At 40.5% G+C, this 23840-nt stretch overlaps 1 protein-coding gene across 2 annotated transcripts in view; it reads left to right on the top strand.

The window, feature by feature from the left end:
• Positions 1 to 15719: 15719 nt before the first annotated feature.
• pdgfrb (platelet-derived growth factor receptor, beta polypeptide) overlaps positions 15720 to 23840 on the top strand; it is a 116017-nt gene continuing 107896 nt past the window's right edge. Inside the window, exon 1 of one of the 2 annotated variants that reach the window (XM_061902131.1) lies at positions 15720 to 16310. The gene's annotated coding sequence lies outside the window, so the exon portion shown is untranslated. The remainder of the gene's footprint in view (positions 16311 to 23840) is intronic. The other variant, XM_061902132.1, reaches the window with a different exon arrangement.

Below are 23840 nucleotides of genomic sequence, written 5' to 3'. Positions count from 1 at the left end.
CTCTGATAACTGCCATGTGTCCCTCAATGAAAACCAGTTTGAGATCCCTAAACGAAAACAGTGAAGGTACAGAAGCTATTTATTTATGAATGTCCCTGCTTGCATTGACCTGAAGGGGGCAACAAACTACAAGTGGACGAATAAGCACACATCTGCTGCTCTCAATTTTACCTTTCTCTTTACCCACACCATCAATGTAAAACCGCCATTTATATTTTATTTGTTCAGCCACTACGTGGTTCGATCAGCATGTAAAGGAACTAAACAGCCATTAAAGATTCATGTCAGTAACTTAGTGAGAACACTTACGATCATCTTTAACAGCGGAGGGGAAAACAACTTGTGTTAATGGCGATTGCTAAAAGCTTACATACTTTAAACATAACACCAAACAATAGAACATGGCTTCATGCAGGGGTTAAATAAACACGGCCGTGCTAAAAATAAAAGAACATGCAAGTCTGTACTGTACCATGACAGCTGTGCCACTATAAATACTATTATTATTCAAGCCCTGCTGAAAAAAGTTCTGCTCTGCTGCCCGAATGAACCCGGGTGTTTTTTTTGTGTGTCTATAAATCTTGAATATTTATCTTAAAATGGGCTTGGTGTCAGGAAAGTCTATGTATATGGATTTAAGGTAAACAGTGCAGCATAAACAGTGGTGCCATTCTCTGTCTAGGCTGGTGAGACCTTCAAGCACGCAAGAGAAGAACTAATAAGAGGTTTGCGTGCTCCTTTTCACTAAATCTAAGAACTTACACGTGTGGGATGGAGGGCCCAGCTAAGTCAGCGGCGTTTTTGGGTGTTGTTGATAAATGGATTACGCTTTGCACGGTAGAGTTTTAACTTGCACTTACAGATGTAGCGTCAAAGTGTAGTTACTGACAGTGTTTTTTTTTTAAGTGTTCCTGAGCCCGTGTGGTGATATCCTTTACACACTGATGTTGTTTTTTGATGTAGTACCGATAGAGGGGTCGAAGGTCACAGGCATTCAGTGTTTATTACGCTTACGTGCAGTGATTTCTCCAGATTCTCTAAACCATTTGATGATTTTACGGACCGTAGATGGTGAAATCCCTAAATTCCGTGCAATTGCTCGTTGAGAAATGTTAATGTTCTTAAACTTTTTGACAATTTGTTCACAAAATGGTGACCCTTGCTCCATCCTTGTTTGTGAATGACTGAGCATTTCATGGAATCAGAATCAGAATAGTTTTTTATTGCCATTTTTTGATAACAGGTTCACAAATTAGGAATTTTTCTTGGTGCAATCTTGAATATTTATCTTAAAATGGGCTTTGTGTCAGGAAAGTCTATGTATATGGATTTAAGGTAAACAGTGCAGCATAAACAGTGGTGCCATTCTCTGTCTAGGCTGGCGAGACCAGACGTTCAAGCACGGAAGAGAAGAACGAAAAAGAGGTTATTTGCTCCTTTTCACCAAATCTAAGAACTTACATGTATGGGATGGAGGGCCCAGCGAAGCCGGCGCCGTTTCTGGGTGTTGTTGATAAATGGCTTACGCTTTGCATAGTAGAGTTTTAACTTGCACTTACAGACATAGCAACAAAGTGTAGTTACTGACAGTGTTTTTTTTTAAGTGTTCCTGAGCCTATGTGGTGATATCCTTTACACACTGATGTTGTTTTTGGGATGCAGTACCGCCTAGAGGGTCGAAGGTCACAGACCTTCAATGTTTAATACTTTTACGTGCAGTGATTTCTCCAGATTCTCTGAACCTTTTGATGATTTTACGGACCGTAGATGGTGAAATCCCTAAATTCCTTGCAATTGCTCGTTGAGAAATGTTGTTCTTAAACTTTTTGACAATTTGTTCACAAAGTGGTGACCCTCGCCCCATCGTTGTTTGTGAATGACTGAGCATTTCATGGAATCAGAATCACAATAGTTTTTTATTGCCATTGTTTGAGAACGGGTTCACAAACTAGGAATTTTTCTTGGTGCAATCTTGAATATTTATCTTAAAATGGGCTTGGTGTCAGTAAAGTCTATGTATATGGATTTAAGGTAAACAGTGCAGCATAAACAGTGGTGCCCTTCTCTGTCTAGGCTGGCGAGACAAGACGTTCAAGCACGCAAGAGAAGAACGAAAAAGAGGTTATTTGCTCCTTTTCACCAAATCTAAGAACTTACATGTGTGGGATGGAGGGCCCAGCTGATAAATGGCTTACGCTTTGCATAGTAGTTTTAACTTGCACTTACAGACATAGCAACAAAGTGTAGTTACTGACAGTGTTTTTTAAGTGTTCCTGAGCCTATGTGGTGATATCCTTTACACATGTTTTTTTGGGGGGGTGCAGTACCGCCTAGGGGGTCGAAGGTCACGGACCTTCAATGTTTATTACTTTTACGTGCAGTGATTACTCCAGATTCTCTGAACCTTTTGATGATTTTACGGACCGTAGACAGTAAAATCCCTAAATTCCGTGCAATTGCTCGTTGAGAAATGTTGTTCTTAAACTTTTTGACAATTTGTTCACAAAGTGGTGACCCTCACCCCATCGTTGTTTGTGAATGACTGAGCATTTCATGGAATCAGAATCACAATAGTTTTTTATTGCCATTGTTTGAGAACGGGTTCACAAACTAGGCATTTTTCTTGGTGCAATCGTGCAACACATTACACAGAGTAGCTATCAGATCTTATTATTTTTCATGTGCCTGATGGCCAAGGGGAAAAAACTGTTCAGGTGGCGGGAGGTGTGGGTCTGGATGGACCGTATTCTCCTGCCTGAGGGGAGAATAGTTTGTGACCAGGGTGAGAAGCTGATTTTATACCCAATCATGGCACCCACCAGTTCCCAATTAGCCTGCACACCTGTGTGATGTTTTTAGCATTCAATCAGACATTGTTGGGAGTTTTTGTATTAGGGTTCCTAAAAATAAATATACCGGCCCCCAGACACATTTTTTTCTCTAAATTTGCTTCCCCGAGTCAAAATAATTGCCCAGGCCTGACTCAAATATTTGAGATAAAAACCTTCACTTTCCACTTGTATCCTCCACTGACAGCGTTTATCTCTTCCTGTGTTGATCAAACACTTTTGCTGTCACTGACAATAAAGTTAAATAGACTCATCAAAAAGGAATATACTTCAATGATTGTTTTTCAAGAGACCTTTGTAGCCCATGGCAACTGCCTGCGTTTACCTAGGAGTACTGTAAGTGCGCCCCTGCTTTCATCAATAAAAGCCTACTGAAATGAGATGTTCTTATTTAAACGGGGATAGCAGGTCCATTCTATGTGTCATACTTCATCATTTCCTGATATTGACATATTTTTGCTGAAAGGATTTAGTAGAGAACATCGACGATGAAGTTCGCAACTTTTGGTCGCTAATAAAAAAGCCTTGCCTATACCGGAAGTAGCAGACGATGTGCGCGTGACGTCACGGGTTGTGGAGCTCCTCACATCTGAACATTGTTTACACTCATGGCCACCAGCAGCAAGAGCGATTCGGACCGAGAAAGCGACGATTTCCCCATTAATTTGAGCGAGGATGAAAGATTTGTGGATGAGGAAAGTGAGAGTTCCCTGGACTCCCTGTCAAAAGCTTCTTCTAGCTTATTTGGGGGACCCTTTCACGTATCAACATCTTTAATTGATGATATTTACTACTATTGAAATTGTTGTATGGTATTGTGAATAAACTTGAACTTGAAAACTTGAACTAGAGTGACGGACTAGAAAAAAAAAGAATAGGGCAATGGGAGTGATTCAGATGTTATTAGACACATTTACTAGGATAATTCTGGTAAATCCCTAATCTGCTTATTGTGTTACTAGTGTTTTAGTGAGATTATATGGTCGTACCTGTACAACCTGCAGGTCGGCCCCTCACCTTTCTTCAGCACCAGTCGACGGGTGGTGGCGATGCCCATCTCTGCCCTTCGCAAGGGACCCTGTTCGAAACACAATCTTTCGAAATGATCGCTGCATAATACACTGTACTTTGTGTGTGTGGTCCAATCCAACCGTGTTCGCTTGACCGCTCTGTTCCATAGTAAAGCTTAACCGTCATCTTTCGGGAATGTAAACTATGAAACACCGGCTGTGTTTGTGTTGCTAAAGCCGGCCGCGATACACCGCTTCCCACCTACAGCTTTCTTCTTTGACGTCTCCATTATTCATTGAACAAATTGCAAAAGATTCAGCAACATAGATGTCCAGAATACTGTGTAATTATGCGGTGAAAACAGACAGCTTATAGCTGGGAACGGTGCTGGAACAAAATGTCTTCTATAATGCGTGACGTCACATCATACCGCAACGTTTCAGCAGGATACTTCGGCACGAAATTTAAAATTGCAATTTATTAAACTAAAAAGGCCGTATTGTCATGTGTTGCAATGTTAATATTTCATCATTGATATATAAACTATCAGACTGCGTGGTCGCTAGTAGTGACTTTCAGTAGGCCTTTAAGATCTTAATGTCCATTACAGGGCAGCACCTCAGATTCTAATGTATAGATCAGTGCGTACAACGTGTTTATCGATTCTATTTACGTTTTAGGAAGCATTAGATGCAGTGACCAGATAAGAGTTCTGTCCATTAGTGCGGTTTTCAACTGCGGCACGTTGTTTTTTTACGAATAATAACCAATACTTAAACGGTTTTATTATTCCATGACACTTTTGCAACTCTATGTTTTAGTCCATTTTTTTTTAGATTTAGTCCACTTCTATTTACAGATACACTTTAAATCTCAAGGGGTGTCTCTTGGCAACCCAGACTTTATTTAGGATGCAGGATGGTGTGCTTATTTTTGAGCCACTTCTATTGTTTGGGTCATTAAAATGCCAGAAGACCCATCTGCGACCCATCCTCAGTGGTCTAGCTGTGTCAGGGTCCCAAAGCTGCATTGCAAAAAGTCAGTGTTCAAAAACAAGAAAAAAAAATAAAAAATGAGGGGTAATTTAACTGAACTAATCACAATTATCTGCTAATAGAACAAGAAAATTTGGCTTGTCAAGACTTTCCGAAACAAGTAAAATTAGCTAACTTCAATGAACCCCAAAATACCTTGCATTAAGTATATTCTCACTAATAACAAGTGCACTTTTCTTGGTGGAAAAAAAAATAGACTTTTGCTCAATATGATGAAAAATATACTTTAATTAAGTAAATGCTAGTGCCATTATCTTGAAATACTGATATGCGCTCGTTAACATGATTTTTTTTTCATGCTTGAAGTAAGAAATTATTACTTTAATAAAGTATTTTTATACTTGAGAGTGTTGATGACACAGCTTTGCAACAGTTGATATTCTAGTTTCAAGCATATTTTACTCAATATAGGTCTTCAAATCGCAGCAACAAGTTGTAATATCTTACTGAGATCATTTAGGACCAAAACCCTTAAAACAAGTAAAACACTCTAACATAAAATCTGCTTTGTGAGACGAACTATGTTATCAGACATAAAATAAGCAAATATCACCCTTATTTGAGATATTTAATCTTACTTAGATTTTGTCAGGCGTGCCACTGACTGTTTGTGTTTTAGTTTTTCCTCTGTGTGTGTTTAGTATTTCCTGTTTCTAGTTCTTGTCAGCGCTCTTATTTTGTCCGTTTTCAGTTTTTTTTCCCCTGTGTGCTGTTTTCCCCTCAGCTGCGGTTGATTGGCACCTGGCCACACCTGGGGTCAATCAGCCTGTTTCTATTTGAGTTTGTTTGTCTTCCAGTCAGGGGCTGGATTATTGTCTTGTCGATGTCGCACTTGTCGTATCGTGTCAATGCATCGTTGCGGTAAGCTATATTTGATAGTGGTTTGTAGCTTACTGTTTTTTGTTCCCTGCTTCCAAGTTTGTTTTCATATTACATGTACGATTTCTGTTTCCTGCTCGATACCTGCTAGCTTCCACGCTAAGCCTTTTTGTTTGTTATCCGCCCACGTGCGCGCTTTTTGTTTGTACCCTTTGTTTGTTTTTGTTTTAGTATTTAAATTAAATCATGTTTTCTCACTCCATGCCTGCCTGCCTCCATCTCTGCATCTGGGGGTTCGTCACCAATTAACTTTGACGGATTTCAATTTTTGCAGTGTGGGGTATGGAGGTTAATGTGTGTCTTTCTTATGAAAGCTTTTATTTTGACACTGAAGTTAAGTAACTGGCTTTTTTGCATTTCAATTTTGTGAACTGATTTTTTTATTTTTTACATCAAATTATGCTGACAGTTGCATTAAAAAGAAATGTAGTGTTCTGAAATTCAGTGTAAAAAAATGTCAATGTAAAAAAAAATGCAGTGTATAAAAATGCAGTTTAAAAATATTCAGTGCTGAAAAATTTTGCTGGACTCACTTACAGTTGAAGCAATAGATTCTGTGTCAGAACCAGCCAATGAGGTGTCAAGTTTGTCTTGCTTTTTGAAGCAGCACATTTTTTGACACTGAATTTTTTAGTTCAGAATTTTTCCACACTGAATTTTTTTTACACTGAATTTTACAATTACATTGTCAGCATGATCTGATGTAAAAAAAAAATAAGTTCACCAAAGTATAATGCAAAAAAATGTACATGAATTTAAGCTTTCATAATAAAGACACAAATTGAATTAAAGCTGCAAGCAGCGATGAACAGGACCGATTTTTGCTGGTGTTTCCTGCCTTTACCCAGACAACATATCTTTACCTGCACATTACCTACCTTATCTGTATCCTGGTGCCAAACTGGTGCCTCTTCCTTTCACTCAGTCAACATATCTTTACCTGCACAGTACCTACCTTCTCTGCATTGTGCGGTCACACTGGTGCTTCCTAATTTTAAGCGGCCATCTTGAGACGGCAGCAGCATCAGCGAAGTGGTTCTTTGAAGGCTCGTAAAATCAAAACCGGAGCAGTTAGAAAAACTCTTTGCGCAACTTTTGATCAATAGGGTTCAATCTCTTTCCTGTGCGAGTTTGAAGCCGACACAACAAACGCGCTCAGAGGAGATAATGTTTGAAAAAAGGTGACTGGTTTTTACAACATTTTTGTTTTGAAGGTGTAATTGCCAACTTGCTTTTGATATTTGCTGAAGGATGTCATGAATGAAATGTAGGTCTAAGTTAGACTTTTTGACATTCCTACCGGAAGTTACAAGCAGTTTTGTCTGTGTTTTCTTCCTAGGAGCAGTTTTGTCTGTTTTATTCCTAGGGAGGAAAAATGACATTTTTTAGGAAACTTTTGTTTTGAAGGTGTTTTTGCCAACTTCCTGTTTTTTGCTGATGGAGGTCACTGTATGAAATGTTGGTCTAAGTCAGACATACATAGAGGTTCTTGTTTCATGTCTCTACGACATTCCTAACGGAAGTTACAAGCAGCTGTGTCTGTCTTTTCCTAGGGGGCGCTAGAGTGCAATTTTGTGTTTTGGGTTTTGGTTTTTTGATTAGATCGCAATTTTTGCCAGTCCTGATGTTAGTGTTAAATTTGGTGAGTTTTGAAGCATGTTAAGGGAGTCAAATTACAGCTCAAAGAGGCGGCAGTATAATAATAATAAAACCTTAGAAATACAATAGGCTCCTCTGTCCCAAAGGGACATCCAGTCCCTAATTATATTTTTATATTTATATAGCGCTTTTCTCTAGTGAATCAAAGCGCTTTTACATAGTGAAACCCAATATCTAAGTTACATTTAAACCAAGGCTTCACGGTGACGGAGGGGTTAGTGCGTCTGCCTCACAATACGAAGGTCCTGAGCAGTCCTGAGTTCAAATCCAGGCTCGGGAACTTTCTGTGTGGAGTTTGCATGTTCTCCCCGTGAATGCGTGGGTTCCCTCCAGGTACTCCGGCTTCCTCCCACCTCCAAAGACATGCACCTGGGGATAGGTTGATTGGCAACACTAAATTGGCCGTAGTGTGTGAATGTTGTCTGTCCATTTGTGTTGGCCCTGTGAGGAGGTGGCGACTTGTCCAGGGTGTAACCCGCCTTCCGCCCGATTGTAGCTGAGATAGGCGCCAGCGCCCCCCGCGACCCCTAAAGGGAATAAGCGGTAGAAGGGCATTTAAACCAATGTGAGTGGCACTAGGAGCAGGTGGGTAAAGTTTCTTGCCCAAGGACACAACGGTAGTGACTAGGATGGTGGAAGCGGGGATCCAACCTGGAACCCTCAAGTTGCTGCCACGGCCACTCCACCAACCGAGCTATACTGCCCCGAATGAACCTCCATACTAGGGTCCCTTTGTTTCTGATGTTTTTTCTGTATTTTTCTTGGTCAAGCGACTCAAGCCACATCTCATTGTCTGCTTTGAGAAGGATTTGGAAGGGGAAGGGTTTCAGGCTTGAAAGTTGAAAATATGAGGAAATGCTGAAAAATTCCGACACATTCCTATTGAAATGATAGTCGCACAAAGGCAGAGTTATGTAACCTGCCTGTGTCCTGCCGGAGCTACAACCGCAGTCCCCTAATTGAGAGTCGGAAGCGTTAACTAAAAAGCTACTGTAAACACAAACTCTCAGCTCATTGTCCAGCACGTTTCTTTTAAGGCGTCAGGAAGTAAGGTTTCCCAAGGTACAACCACAGAGCTGCACCAGCTGTCATAGATTACATGTAGACCAGAGCAAATTGTTTTCCGTGGGTCTTTCCCTCTGAAAAAAACTAATAAATCTTGAGCTTTTATTCTGAAAGTTGTTTTTTATGCAGCTGTGTGTCGTCTATTAAAGCTCTTAAGGGTGGCTACAATGGCGCTATTTGAAATAAAAATAAAAAGTGCTAATGCTAATCGCTAGCACGGCAATGGAATACTCATCTGGCAAGCAAATATTCTATTTGCAAGTGGCCCGTTAACCATTTCAATCTGGCCCGCCAGACATTCCCAAATCATTTTTTAAGATCTTTAAGACGGAAAGTGTAGCTGCCATTATGATGTTTTCTAATGACCATAAGTCTTCAACGATACAAAGTATTTCAATGGTTGGAATCTGCGCTTTTGCATGATATACTAGTTACTATGGTAATGTAATGAGTTACTATATATATATATATATATATATATATATATATATATATATATATACATACATATAAGAAGTGTAAATTTGCTGTACAATATTTGTGCTTGGGTCCTATTTTTAGGAACACTAATACAAAACCTCACAATGTCTGACTGAATGCTAAAAACGTTATGCCTGAAAAAACGGAATGGAATTTAAATTTTTTTATATGTGTGTATGTATATACAGGACTGTCTCAGAAAAGTATAATATTGTGATAAAGTCCTTTATTTTCTGTAATGCAACTAAAAACATGGAAATGTCATACATCCTGGATGCACTACACATCAACTGAAATATTGTAAGCCTTTTACTATTTTAATATTGCTGATTATGGCATACAGCTTAAGAAAACTCAAAAATGTTATCTCAAAAAATTAGAATAATTCCTCAGACCAAGTAAACAAAAACGTTTTATAACAGCAAAACAAAGTCAAACATTTGAACATGTCAATTAATGCACTCAGTACTTGGTTGGGAATCCTTTTGCATGGATTACTGCATCAATGCGGCGTGGCATGGAGGCAATTGGCCTGTGGCATTGCTGAGGTGTTCTGGATGCCCAGGATGCTTCATTGCGGCCTTTAGCTCATTTGCATTATTGGGTCTGGTGTCTTTCAGCTTCTTCTTCACAATACCCCACAAATTCTCTATGAGGTTTAGGTCAGGGGAGTATGCAGGCCAATCGCGGACAGTAATGCCGTGGTCAATACACCAGTTACTGCTGGTTTTGGCACTTTGGGCAGGGGCCAGATCATGCTGGAAAATGAAATCATCATCTCCATAGAGCTTTTCAACAGATACAATAGCCCTAGTCCCATGGTCAAGCCACTCCTGAACTCAAGACAAGCGTCTGACTGTCGGACAGTTGCAGAGTGGTCCAGAGTCCTGTTTTCAGGCGAAAGCAAATTTTGTATTTAAAAGTTAATATTGACTGGCATACACACATAATAAATATTGACTGGCATACACATATAATAAATATTGACTGGCATACACACATAATACATATTGACTGGCATACACACATAATACATATTGACTGGCATACACATATAATAAATATTGACTGGCATACACACATAATAAATATTGACTGGCATACACATATAATAAATATTGACTGGCATACACACATAATAAATATTGACTGGCATACACATATAATAAATATTGACTGGCATACACACATAATAAATATTGACTGGCATACACACATAATAAATATTGACTGGCATACACACATAATAAATATTGACTGGCATACACACATAATAAATATTGACTGGCATACACACATAATAAATATTGACTGGCATAGACACATAATAAATATTGCCTCGCATACACACATAATAAATATTGACTGGCATACACATATAATACATATTGACTGGCATACACACATAATAAATATTGACTGGCATACACAAGCTATGGAGATGATATCAGTAGAACATTTTTCATTTAGTTTATATAATAATGAGTCATATATTGGAATAAGGCATCCATTGTTTAAATGTGGTTTAACTATTAAAAGAAGCTAATATATGACTTATTTTATCTTTGTGTAAAATATTGGACACAATGTGTTGTCAAGCTTATGAGATGTGATGCAAATGCAAACCGCTGTGACACTATTGTTTTGATCAGAATTCTCCATTGAACACGGTGGCCGAACGGATATGCTCCATTTATATATATATATATATATATATATATATATATATATATATACACCTGCCCCCAGACACATTTTTTTCTCTAAATTTGCCCCCCCGAGTCTAAACAGTTGCCCAGGCCTGCTTTATGGTCATGTTTACTGTGTTTAAAGTAAAGGCTTAATGGAACTTAAATAGAGTTATCTGTTTGTGGATAAAACATATGACCCCTAACATGTTCATTAAACTTTTTTGTTTATGTTTGCACACTACTGAATATAATTATCTACAATACCTCACTGAACATTCTTTTCACTTAATATTTCTGAGGAATTTCAATTTACAGTAGAGCCGCTTGCTATTAAGGTGTGATTTAGGGTCCTGCAACAAAACCAGTTAAAGATGACTGGCTTGTAGTATGCAGGATTAAGTTTTGAGTGACCGAATCCATAAGGAGCTCATAAAAGAGCCAGAATTCTCCTCACCCCTGCTCAGGCTGCCTAGTAACATGCTGCAGTTTTTACTACAGCTGCTCTTTATCTTACCCATTTTTACATACATCCATCCATTTTCTACTGCTTGTCCCTTTAGAGTACATCAGTATTTAATAGGCCTGTGAATCTTTGGGTGTCCCATGATTTGATTCAATACCGATTCTTGGGGTCACGATTCGATAATATATCGATTTTGTTCGATTCGATTCCCGATTCAAAAACGATATTTTTCTTATTCAAAAGGATTGTGTATTCATTCAATACATAGATTTCAGCAGGATCTACCCCAGTCTGCTGACATGCTAGCAGAGTAGTACATTTTTTTTTTGAAAAGCTTTTATAATTGTAAAGGACAATGTTTAATCAACTGATTGCAATAATATAAATTTGTTTTAACTATTAAAGGAAGCAAAAATATGACTTATTTTATCTTTGTGAAAACATTGGACACAGTGTGTTGTCCAGCTTATGAGATGCCATGCAAGTGTAAGCCACTGTGACACTATTGTTCTTTTTGATTATTTTTATAAATGTCTAATGATAATGTCAATGAGGGATTTTTAATCACTGCTATGCTGAAATTATAACTAATATTGATACTGTTGTTGATAATATTCACTACTTTTGGTTTGTTCTGTGTGGTGTTTGTGTCTCCTCTCAATTGCTCTGTTTATTGCAGTTCTGAGTGTTGCTGGCTCAGGTTTGGTTCTGGAATTGGATTGCATTGTTATGGTATTGCTGAGTAGTGGTTTGTTGGATTAATAAAAAAATAAAAATAAAAATTGATTTTTTAAAAATGAGAATCGATTCTGAATCGCACAACGTATTCGATTCAAATCGATTTTTCCCCACACCCCTAGTATTTAAAATAGTGTTGCATTTACAAAGGGATATGACCTTTGTTCTAATGTTTGTGTAGTCGTAGCATATCAGTGTTAAATTGGGTGAGACGATTATGACAATATTGGCTTTTTATGTTGTTTTTGGGGGATTTTCTTTAGGTCACAATTGCTTCCCTGATTACCACTGAAGATTTTGGGGGTGAACCTCATATCCATGTCTCGCTGACATTGTTTCCATCCATCCTGCTTCATGCATCAGAGGTGAGTTTGGGTTCATGCTGTTGGCCGCTCCTAGGATTCCAAGGGCCTCCAGGGAAATGCCGGGGTCAAACACTGGGAGATCACTGCTAGTTTTACCTGAAAACACAACCAGCAAGGGCAGTTTCAGCTAAAACAGGGGTCTCAAATTCAATTTAACTCAGGGCCGCTGGAGGTAGAGTGGTTCACAATTTGGGAACCACTTCCACCAGCAGCTAAAGTGACCCTGAGCTACAGTAAGCCTGAAGTCACCATCAATGAAAACTTGAATAGAACAATTAGTGGTGTCCACATCAACATGTTTGGCTTCAGATATCAATCTGATTTTTTGGGCCTTAGATTAGAAGTCAACTAAAAAAAAACATTTTTCTAAAGTGTATCTTATTAAATGAAGAATTTGTGAATATTGTTGTCAACCAATCAATTAATCAAAGTTTATTTATATCGCTAAATATATGTGCCTTTTAAAAAAGTAAATTGACATGTTTAAAATCACCTTTAAATTGTCTTGAGGGCATGAAAGCATTTACCATGAATTGACCCCGACTTAAACAAGTTGAAAAATTCGGGTGAAATATTGGGGTGTTACCATTTCGTGGTCAATTGTACGGAATATGTACTGAACTGTGCAATCTACTAATAAAAGATTCAATCAATCAATCAAAGCATGGTTGGCGGTAAACTTTCAAAATTTAAATGAGAACAAGATGGAAATTAATTTTAATATTATTATTATTCTGTTTTTATTTAGGATTTACACAACATGCCAACTTCACTGGTTTCAGGTTTTGCACAATAAACTGTGAGGTGCAGTGAGCTATGGAGTTTGAGCCCACTTAGCTAAAACAAGTGACACAAACAACTCTCATGTGTGTCTGATAGCTGGAATAGAGGCGATACATGCGTGTTTTATACCAAATGTTTCAGGTGCTCTCCGTCCGTCACACAAGACAAGTTAGCAAACTCAAAGACTCGCTGCTTATTTTTGCACAGTCAGATCTCCTAGCAGGTGTCCTATCTCCCGTCGGTTCTGCAATGTTTGTCTAGGAGTGCATGTAATGCATACTATTGCTGCTGCGGATCACCTTTTATCTCTTGTGGCCTCCTTTTAATGGCCCTCTCGCACACTCTCTAACTACCACATTCATGTAGGTTAAATAGGGGATTTGGAGCGAGGGGTGCTGCTAATTACATAGTTATATATGTATAAAGGCTTACGGGGTGTGTGCTGTGTTGTTCCCCCTCCTATGTAATGAACGCTGATTTGCAGACTCTATGATTCATCGCAGCAGGGAATTTAGAATTGCAGTTTCAATTAGAGGAAAACACTGATTCCCTCCAATTTAATCTCTTTCTGTTGCCTTCTCGGACTCCACTTCAGTCAGCTGCAGATTTGTGGACATTTTCCGGAAATATCTATAAGCATACTTGCCAACCTTGACACCTCTGAATTCGGGAGATGGCGGGGTGGGGGGGTTTATATATTTTCAAGTATTTGTTATATATATATATATATATTAGGGCTGCAACTAACAACTAATTTGATAATCAATTAATCTGTTGATTATTACTTCGATTAATCCATTAATAGTTGGATAGAAGAGACAAACTGCATTTCTATCCTTTCCAGTGCTTTATTTAAAAAACACTGCATACTGGCACCACGTGCTTTCAACTTGCCAAATAAAACAAGGCAAGTGTTTTAATGGCAAGACTAAATAATAACCTCTTTGTCATGATGCATATTGAAATAAATGCATTTTTACTCTCTGCTGACACGTGACCAAAGAGGTGCGGATCACCAAGAACACAAGAATGCACCGTCATCAGGGTGTTTATATTTAGGAATGTGATTGCTTCTTTTGTTGTTTTCAAACATACCATAACTCTTTTATTCTGTGACATTCCCTCAATAAATCAACAATGGTTCCCTCACACTCCATACATAACTTGCTATCTACTGCACCAAATTTAACCCATGAATGCATTTTTGTAAAAAAAATCTACATCAAAGTTGAATTAAAGGCCTCCTGAAATATTTTCTTTTTCAAACCGGGATAGCAGGTCCATTCTATGTGTCATACTTGATCATTTCACGATATTGCCATATTTTTGCTGAAAGGATTTAGTAGAGAACATCCACGATAAAGTTTGCACCTTTTGGTCTCTCATAAAAAAGCCTTGCCTGTACCGGAAGTAGCAGACAATGTGCACGTGATGTCACGGGTTGTGGAGCTCCTCCCATTGTTTACAATCATAGCCATCAGCAGAGAGAGCGATTTGGACCGAGAAAGTGACAATTTCCCTATTAATTTAAGCAAGGATGAAAGATTCGTGGATGAGGATAGTGAGAATGAAGGACTAAAAAAAAAAGGCGAGGGCAGTGGGAGCGATTCAGATGTTCTTAGACACATTTACTAGGATAATTCTGGAAAATCCCTCATCTACTTATTGTGTTACTAGTTTTTTAGTGAGATTATATGGTATCTGATAGTCGGAGGGGTGTGGCCACGGGTGTGGTGACCGCCAGTGTCTCCGGTGGGAGGAGGTAATAGTCCGCAGCTGCAGGAGGACGCAAGCTCCGCTCATGTCTACAGTAAGAGCTGATTTATTACCACAATTTTCTCACCGAAACCTGCCGGTTGACATGTGGCCGGGAACCATGTTCGCTTGACCGCTCTGTTCCATAGTTTAGCTTCACCTTCGGGAATGTAACCAAGGAAACATTGGCTTTGTTTGTGTTGCTAAAGGCAGCTGCAATACACCGCTTCCCACCTACATCTTTCTTCTTTGACTTCTCCATTATTAGTTGAACAAATGGCAAAAGATTCAGCAACACAGATGTCCAGAATACTGTGTAATTATTTGATTAAAGCAGACTACTTAAAGCTTTGATCGGGCTGGAAGAACATGTCCGCAACCACGGGTGACATCCTGCGCACGCGTCATCATTCCGCAACCTTTTCACAGGATACTTTGCAAGAAATTTAAAATTGTAATTTAGTAAAGTAAAGCGGCCGTATTGTCATGTGTTGCAATGTTAATATTTCATCATTGATATATAAACTATCAGACTGCGTGGTGGCTAGTAGTGGCTTTCAGTAGGACTTTAAAGTATGGAAATAGCTTCACGTCAACAAGAAAAAAAAAAAAGTAATGGGGGCCTGAAAAGTAAATTCTGCTTAGGGCCCCAATTTAGACTGAGTGAGATTTGACACCTGATATTTTTTTTAAGCAGTGTTTTGTAGAAACTTATTTTCCTGTGAAACTGAGACTTCCCTGTTTGTTTCCCAAGCAGGCAACTACAAACTCTGCCAAACAGCCCAAAAGCTTTTTTTTTCTCTCCCTGCCTGAACCCCTTTTCTCTCTCTCTCTCTCTCTCTCTCTCTCCCCTTTTCATTGTGTTTGTTGTTTTATGGAGGGCTTGATGCGGTCCAGATTGTTGTTGCCAAGCGAGACTGTCTCCCTTCACCTCCAGCCTCTCGCCGTTCAAAACAAACGGCCACAGCGCCGAGACCTCTGAGCGTTGCACAGAATCCAGTCTGTATTTTTTTTCCTTCTTCTTCTTCACTTGTCTCGCTCCTTTTTACCCCGTTTTAAAACTTCCCTCTCGCTCGTAGCGTGACTCCCACCCCTCGCCCGCTCCCTCCTCCCCTTGTAGCTCCGGCAGGTCCGGACCACTGACACTCTCCCCTCTGTGTGTGAATGTGTCTGGGAAACAGTGAGTTTGGTTGGGTTTCCATTGAGAACATTTTTTTTTTCTACCTCTTTGTGACAGGGGAGAAGAGCCCCCCCCCATCCCCCCTGCGGTGCTGTGATTTGACTATCCAAACAGTGGACATCCATCCTCCAGCGAGCTCCCGGGACAGCGGAGATTAACCCCGCAGCCCTTCAGACTTAGAACATCTGAAGCGTCTCTGAAGCCCCCGTGGAGAGCAGCAGCTTGACATCTCTCCTCTCCTTTCATGACAACGAGGAGGAGACCAATTTCCGGATTCGCAGAGAAGAAGAGCCGGGAGAAAGGACGCTCATCTGGTGTTTCGGGGCTCCTTCAGAAGGTAAGCGCTTCTCTGTCATTGTCTGTCGGAAGTTGTTAGTAACACCTCACCTTCAAATTCAAACTGCTGAACTCCGACTGAAACTAAAACACTATTGTCACTATAGTAATTGTGGCCTGTGGTATTTGTTCCCCCACATATCTGGAAGGGGTCTTTAGAATGCAACCTGTTCAAACATCAACATCTCTTTGCATGGACGCCCACCTTTTTACAATGTTTGTCTTCTCGCTAAGAGAACATGTTGGACAAGGCGTTTGTACGCTCCCCGCTCTCGTCTCGCCGCTGTAAAGCGTTTGTTTTTTTTGTTTGTTCATCAAATCGCTTTCCTGAGGAATGACCCAAAGAGAAACAAGTTACAAAGGGAGGTTGGAGAACGGGGGGGTGTCAAACTCGTCTTCATTGAGAGCAACATTGGGGTTGTCTCGATACAACTACCGGTACTAAAATGTACAAACCCCGTTTCCATATGAGTTGGGAAATTGTGTTAGATGTAAATATAAACAGAATACAATGATTTGCAAATCCTTTTCAACCCATATTCAGTTGAATATGCTACAAAGACAACATATTTCATGTTCAAACTCATAAACTTTTTTTTTTGTGTGCAAATAATCATTCACTTTAGAATTTGATGCCAGCAACACGTGACAAAGAAGTTGGGAAAGGTGGCAATACATACTGATAAAGTTGAGGAATGCTCATCAAACACTTATTTGGAACATCCCACAGGTGTGCAGGCTAATTGGGAACAGGTGGGTGCCATGATTGGCTATAAAAACAGCTTCCCAAAAAATGCTCAGTCTTTCACAAGAAAGGATGGGGCGAGGTACACCCCTTTGTCCACAACTGCGTGAGCAAATAGTCAAACAGTTTAAGAACAACCTTTCTCAAAGTGCAACTGTAAGAAATTTTGGGATTTCAACTTCTACAGTCAATAATATCATCAAACGTTTGGAGAATCTTTAGAAATCACTCCACGTAAGCGGCATGGCCAGAAACCAACATTGAATGATCGTGACTTTCGATCTCTCAGACGGCACTGTATCAAAAACCGACATCAATCTCTAAAGGATATCACCACATGGGCTCAGGAACTCTTCAGAAAACCACTGTCACTAAATACAGTTCGTCGGTACATGGGGCGGTATGGCTCGGTTGGTAGAGTGGCCATGCCAGCAACTTGAGGGTTACGAGTTCGATTCCCGCTTCCGCCATCCTAGTCACTGCCGTTGTGTCCTTGGGCAAGACACTTTACCCACGTGCTCCAAGTGCCACCCACACTGGTTTAAATGTAACTTAGATATTGGGTTTCACTATGTAAAGCGCTTTAAGTAACTAGAAAAAAGCGCTATATAAATATAATTCACTTCACTTCACCTCACATCTGTAAGTGCAAGTTAAAGCTCTACTATGCAAAGCGAAAGCCATTTATCAACAACATCCAGAAACTCTGCCGGCTTCTCTGGGCCCGAGATCATCTAAGATGGACTGATGCAAAGTGGAAAAGTGTTCTGTGGTCTGACGAGTCCACATTTCAAATTGTTTTTGGAAATAATCGACATCGTGTCATCTGGACCAAAGGGGAAGCGAAGCATCCAGACTGTTATCGACGCAAAGTTGAAAAGCCAGCATCTGTGATGGTATGGGGGTGCATTAGTGCCCAAGTAATGGGTAACTTACACATCTGTGAAGGCACCATTAATGCTGAAAGGTACGTACAGGTTTTGGAACAACATATGCTGCCATCTAAGCGCCGTCTTTTTCATGGACGCCCCTGCTTATTTCAGCAAGACAATGCCAAACCACATTCAGCATGTGTTACAACAGTGTGGTTTCGTAAAAAAAAGTGCGGGTACTTTCCTGGCCCGCCTGCAGTCCAGACCTGTCTCCCATGGAAAATGTGTGGCGCATTATGAAGCGTAAAATACAACAGCGGAGACCCCGGACTGTTGAAGGACTGAAGCTCTACATAAAACAAGAATGTGAAAAAATTCCACTTTCAAAGCTTCAATAATTACAAACGTTTTTATTTTGATACCTTTCGATGTTTTTGTAATTATAGGGGACCACAAAAAAATTTGCATTATTGGCTTTATTTTAACAAAACATTTTATGGTAAATGAAACCAGTGTCTTTCAACTACTGTGCAATACAGTGGTGTGCCGTGGGAGATTATCTAATTTTACCTAATTGGGTTAAAAATAACGGGAACTGGAGGAGCTGGATGAAGTGGCTGGGACGAAGGAAGTCTGGGCTTCCCTGCTTAGGCTGCTGCCCCCGCGACCCGACCTCGGATAAGTGGAAGAAGATGGATGGATGGGTTAAAAATATTTTTTTGCAAACCAGTAATTATCAATCAATCAATCAATCAATTAATGTGTACTTATATAGCCCTAAATTGTGGGTGTCTCGAAGGGCTGCACAAGCCACAACCACATCTTTGGCTTAGATCGCACATCAGGGCAAGGAAAAAACTCAATCCCATTGGGATGACAGTGAGAAACCTTGGAGGCGACCACAAATGTGGGGAGCAGACGGCGTCCACAAAGTACATACGTACATGACACGACAATCAACAATGTCCACACCAAGAAGGATAACATCCGCACAACAAAGCAGGTGCTGGGAATAGCGTTCAAAGGAAGACATGAAACAGCTACAGGAAAATACCAATAAAAGAGGAAAAGCCACCAAAACAGGAGCGCAAGACAAGAACTAAAATACTACACACTGGAAAACAACAAAAAAGTCCAAATAAGTCACGGGGTGATGCGACAGGTCATGACAGTACACCTACTTTGAGACAAGAGCTATAGTGATACATGCTTGTTATGGTTTGAATTTATATCCAACAATTTCGAGAACGACTTTTTACTGTCAATATCAGCTGCTGAGTTTCATTTTTTTAAATATGGCAGTGCCGCGTTGGCAATTTTTCTCCATAACTTGAGTTGATTTATTTTGGAAAACCTTGTTACATTATTTAATGCATCCAGCGGGACATCACAACAAAATTAGGCCTAATAATGTGTTCATTCCACCACTGTATATATCGGTATCGGTAATTAAGAGTTGGACAATATCGGAATATCGGATATCGGCAAAAAAGCCATTATCGGACATCTCTATTACTAACTAAATACAAACCCCGTTTCCATATGAGTTGGGAAATTGTGTTAGATGTAAATATAAACAGAATACAATGATTTGCAAATCCTTTTCAACCCATATTCAGTTGAATATGCTACAAAGACAACATATTTCATGTTCAAACTCATAAACTTTATTTTTTTTTTTGCAAATAATCATTAACTTTAGAATTTGATGCCAGCAACACGTGACAAAGAAGTTGGGATAGGTGGCAATAAATACTGATAAAGTTGAGGAATGCTCATCAAACACTTATTTAGAACATCCCACAGGTGTGCAGGCTAATTGGGAACAGGTGGGTGCCATGATTGGCTATAAAAACAGCTTCCATGAAATGCTAAGTAATTCACAAACAAGGATGGGGTGAGGGTCACCACTTTGTAAGCAAATTGTCAAACAGTTTTAGAACAACATTTCTCAACGAGCTATTGCAAGGAATTTAGGGATTTTACCATCTACGGTCCGTAAAATCATCAAAAGTTTCAGAGAATCTCGAGAAATCCCTGCACGTAAGCGATGATATTATGGACCTTTGATCCCTCAGGCGGTACTGCATCAAAGACCGACATCAGTGTGTAAAGGATATCACCACATGGGCTCAGGAACACTTCATAAAACCACTGTCAGTAACTACAGTTGGTCGCTACATCTGTAAGTGCAAGTTAAAACTCTACTATGCAAAGCGAAAGCCATTCATCAACAACACACAGGAACGCCGCCGGCTTCTCTGGGCCCGAGCTCATCTAAGATGGACTGCTGCAAAGTGGAAGTGTTCTGTGGTCTGACGAGTCCACATTTCAAATTGTTTTTTGGAAACTGTGGACGTGGTGTCCTCCGGAACAAAGAGGAAAATAACCATCCGGATTGTTATAGGCGCAATGTGTAAAAGCCAGCATGTGTGATGGTATGGGGGTGTATTAGTGCCCAAGGCATGGGTAACTTACACATCTGTGAAGGCACCATTAATGCTGAAAGGTCCATACAGGTTTTGGAGCAACATATGTTGTCATCCATGCAACGTTATCATGGACACCCCTGCTTATTTCAGCAAAACAATGCCAAGCCACGTGTTAAAACAATGTGGCTTCGTAAAAAAAAGAGTGCGGGTACTTTCCTGGCCTGCCTGCAGTCCAGACCTGTCTCCCATCGAAAATGTGTGGCGCATTATGAAGCGAATTAATACGACAAGACCCCGGACAGTTGAACAACTTAAGCTCTACATAAAACAAGAATGTGAAAGAATTTCACTTTCAAAGCTTCAACAATTAGTTTCCTCAGTTCCCAAACGTTTATTGAGTGTTGTTAAAAGAAAAGGTGATGTAACACAGTGGTGAACATGCCCTTTCCCAACTACTTTGGCACGTTTTGCAGCCATGAAATTCTAAGTTAATTATTATTTGCAAAAATAAAGTTTATGAGTTTGAACATCAAATATTTTGTCTTTGTAGTGCATTCAACTGAATATGGCTTGAAAAGGATTTGCAAGTCATTGTATTCTGTTTATATTTACATCGAACACAATTTTCCGACTCATATGGAAACAGGGTTTGTACCCTGTCACCTATAACACAAAGCTGTCTTTAATTACTGCATATATAGTATGTTTTTTTTTTCATGAAATGAAAAAGAAATCCAAATGGCCCCCCTCACACTTTGAATTTTTAGTATGCAACCGTTTGGACAGTTTGGACTTTTATTAGTATCAAATCACAATTTATTTATTTATTTTCTACATTTTTACTGTTAATTTTCATCCAATAATGTGCCCACAAAACTGGAGCTGCGGGCCGCACTTTGGTCAGCCCTGTGGTAATACTTTGCATGGCCAGAAAGTTTTTAGGTTTAAAAAACGAGTAATTGTGTGTAAGACGTGGAATTTTTTTCTGTGATACGGGAAAGGACGAATATGTTTAGTGATAAAGATGAAGTGTTTTATTGATGCACATTATGTCCGGGCTTCCGTGGGCCACATAACACCACATCTGGCCCCTGGGCCTTAAGTTTGACACTCGTGTTCTAGAATAAAGTGTGGTATAGTAAGCTTCACATTACACATTTTGGGACTACCCTATTATCCAAAAAACAGATTTTCTGGTTTCTATTTTTGGCTCCTGCCTTTTTTTCTTTATTTTTCTCAAGCTGCTCCACCTTAAGTCTTCTGGTCCGCCGCACACTTCAAACTCCTATAAAGGGAGAAACATAGCAGTACGGGGTGTTTTAGGGCCCGCATGTTCTTTTTGTCCAGTACGAGCCAACAGATGTTGTGCACCTGAACACAGCACGCCATGTGTGGCGGCCACCAGCTGGGGTCAGTAAACAGCACATCTGTCTTGTCTATCTAAATGACCTTTCCTGAAATGATGCTGGGCATTCATGAGGCTGACATTGCTCCTCCGTCCCTCTGCTGCCCGTTTGGAATTTCCTTTGGATGATCCCTGGCTCTTGATTGGAGCCCTTCGGGTATTTTTGGTCCCGGCTTTTTCTAGTGCTGCTCTTACAGATGAGCTGTCGGGAAACGGCGTGCATGTCATACTTTTACCAGCAACGGTTTTACAGTTAGACGTCTCTGACCTCCTACTATTTTGAATTTGACCCAGATATTTCGGAAAAAGAATAGCCAAGAAAGCGACTCAAAAAAGTCAACATATTGTGCAAGAGCGCATGGACTCTGTTTTAATTTTTCTTTGGATGTTTGTGGGACACAATAACTCGTAATAATTCACTTTAGCAACTAATAAAGTATTGCAGACTCGAGTTGTCCCGATAACAATATTTTGGTACCGGTTCTGCATTGCCGGCAGTAAGTGGGACACATTTCCAGTGAGGGTTGGACTCCGCCAAGGCTGTTCTTTGTCCCCGATTCTGTTCAGAACTTTTATGGACAGAATTTCTATGCGCAGTCAAGGCGTTGAGGGGTTCTGGTTTGGTGACCGCAGGATTAGGTCTCTGCTTTTTGCAGATGATGTGGTCCTGATGGCTTCATCTGGCCAGGATCTTCAGCTCTCACTGGATCGGTTCGCAGCCGAGTGTGAAGCGACCGGAATGAGAATCAGCACCTCCAAGTCCGAGTCCATGGTTCTCGCCCAGAAAAGGGAGGAGTGCCATCTCCGGGTTGGGGAGGAGACCCTGCCCCAAGTGGAGGAGTTCAAGTACCTAGGAGTCTTGTTCACGAGTGAGGGAAGAGTGGATCCTGAGATCGACAGGCGGATCGGTGCGGCGTCTTCAGTAATGCGGACGTTGAACCGATCCATTGTGGTGAAGAAGGAGCTGAGCCGGAAGGCAAAGCTCTCAATTTACCGGTCGATCTACGTTCCCATCCTCACCTATGGTCAGGAACTTTGAAGAAGAATAGAATAGATCTTTATTGTCATTGCACAAGTACAATGAGATAGATTTTTTGGTACAAGTCCCGCTAAGAGCAGACATACGTTACAGGGGAGGACAAGACGAGACCGCCAACAGATCAGCCACTTACGGCGCTCCTTAAAAGGGTGACATTGGGAGAGAGGGGGGAGTAAAAAAGAATATCAGTCTAAGGCTAGACCCTCAGGAGGGGTCCAGACTGAGTCCTAGGAAAAAACCTCACATAGCATGGCACACATTTAGACATGGTACGTATATCACACCAACTTGCAACAGAGGGAGGGGGTGGCTTGGGTCACAAGATCACAAGTACAAGTGGCCGGGTGGTAAGTCTCTCCCTTAGGGTGAGAAGCTTTATCATCCGGGAGGAACTCAAAGTAAAGCAGCTGCTCCTCCACATCGAGAGGAGCCAGATGAGGTGGTTCGGTCATCTGGTTAGGATGCCACTCGAGCGCCTCCCGAGGGAGGTGTTTAGGGCACGTCCAACCGGTAGGAGGCCACAGGGAAGACCCAGGACACGTTGGGAAGACTATGTCTCCCGGCTTGCCTGTGAACGCCTCGGGATCCCCCGGGAAGAGCTAGACGATGTGGCTGGAGAGAGGAAAGTCTGGGCTTCCCTGCTTAGGCTGCTTTCCCCGCGACCCAACCTCGGATAAGCGGAAGATGATGGATGGATGGTACTGGTTCCAAAATGTATTTTGATACTTTTAGATACCGTATTTCCTTGAATAGCCGCCGGGCATGTAATATGCGCCTACATTGAATTGCTGCTGGGCAATACTCGCTCACTAAATTAATAAGCGCATGCTTACTTTTACTGCTGGGTCAAATTTGTGACGTCACGAGTAACACTTCCCCTGCAGTCTTTGTCAAAATGGCGGAGGAATTTTTTTTTTTGCAATTATGTGTGTAAACCAGGGGTCTTGTTCCACAGCCATACAAATCACACTAATGGTTGTGATATAAAACAATTTCTTAATAATATGCGCCACACTCTGTGAACCCACACCAAATAAG

Source organism: Nerophis ophidion, linkage group LG05 (assembly GCF_033978795.1).
Source record: "Nerophis ophidion isolate RoL-2023_Sa linkage group LG05, RoL_Noph_v1.0, whole genome shotgun sequence".
NCBI lineage: Eukaryota > Metazoa > Chordata > Actinopteri > Syngnathiformes > Syngnathidae > Nerophis > Nerophis ophidion.
This window is presented reverse-complemented; position numbering and strand designations above follow the sequence as displayed.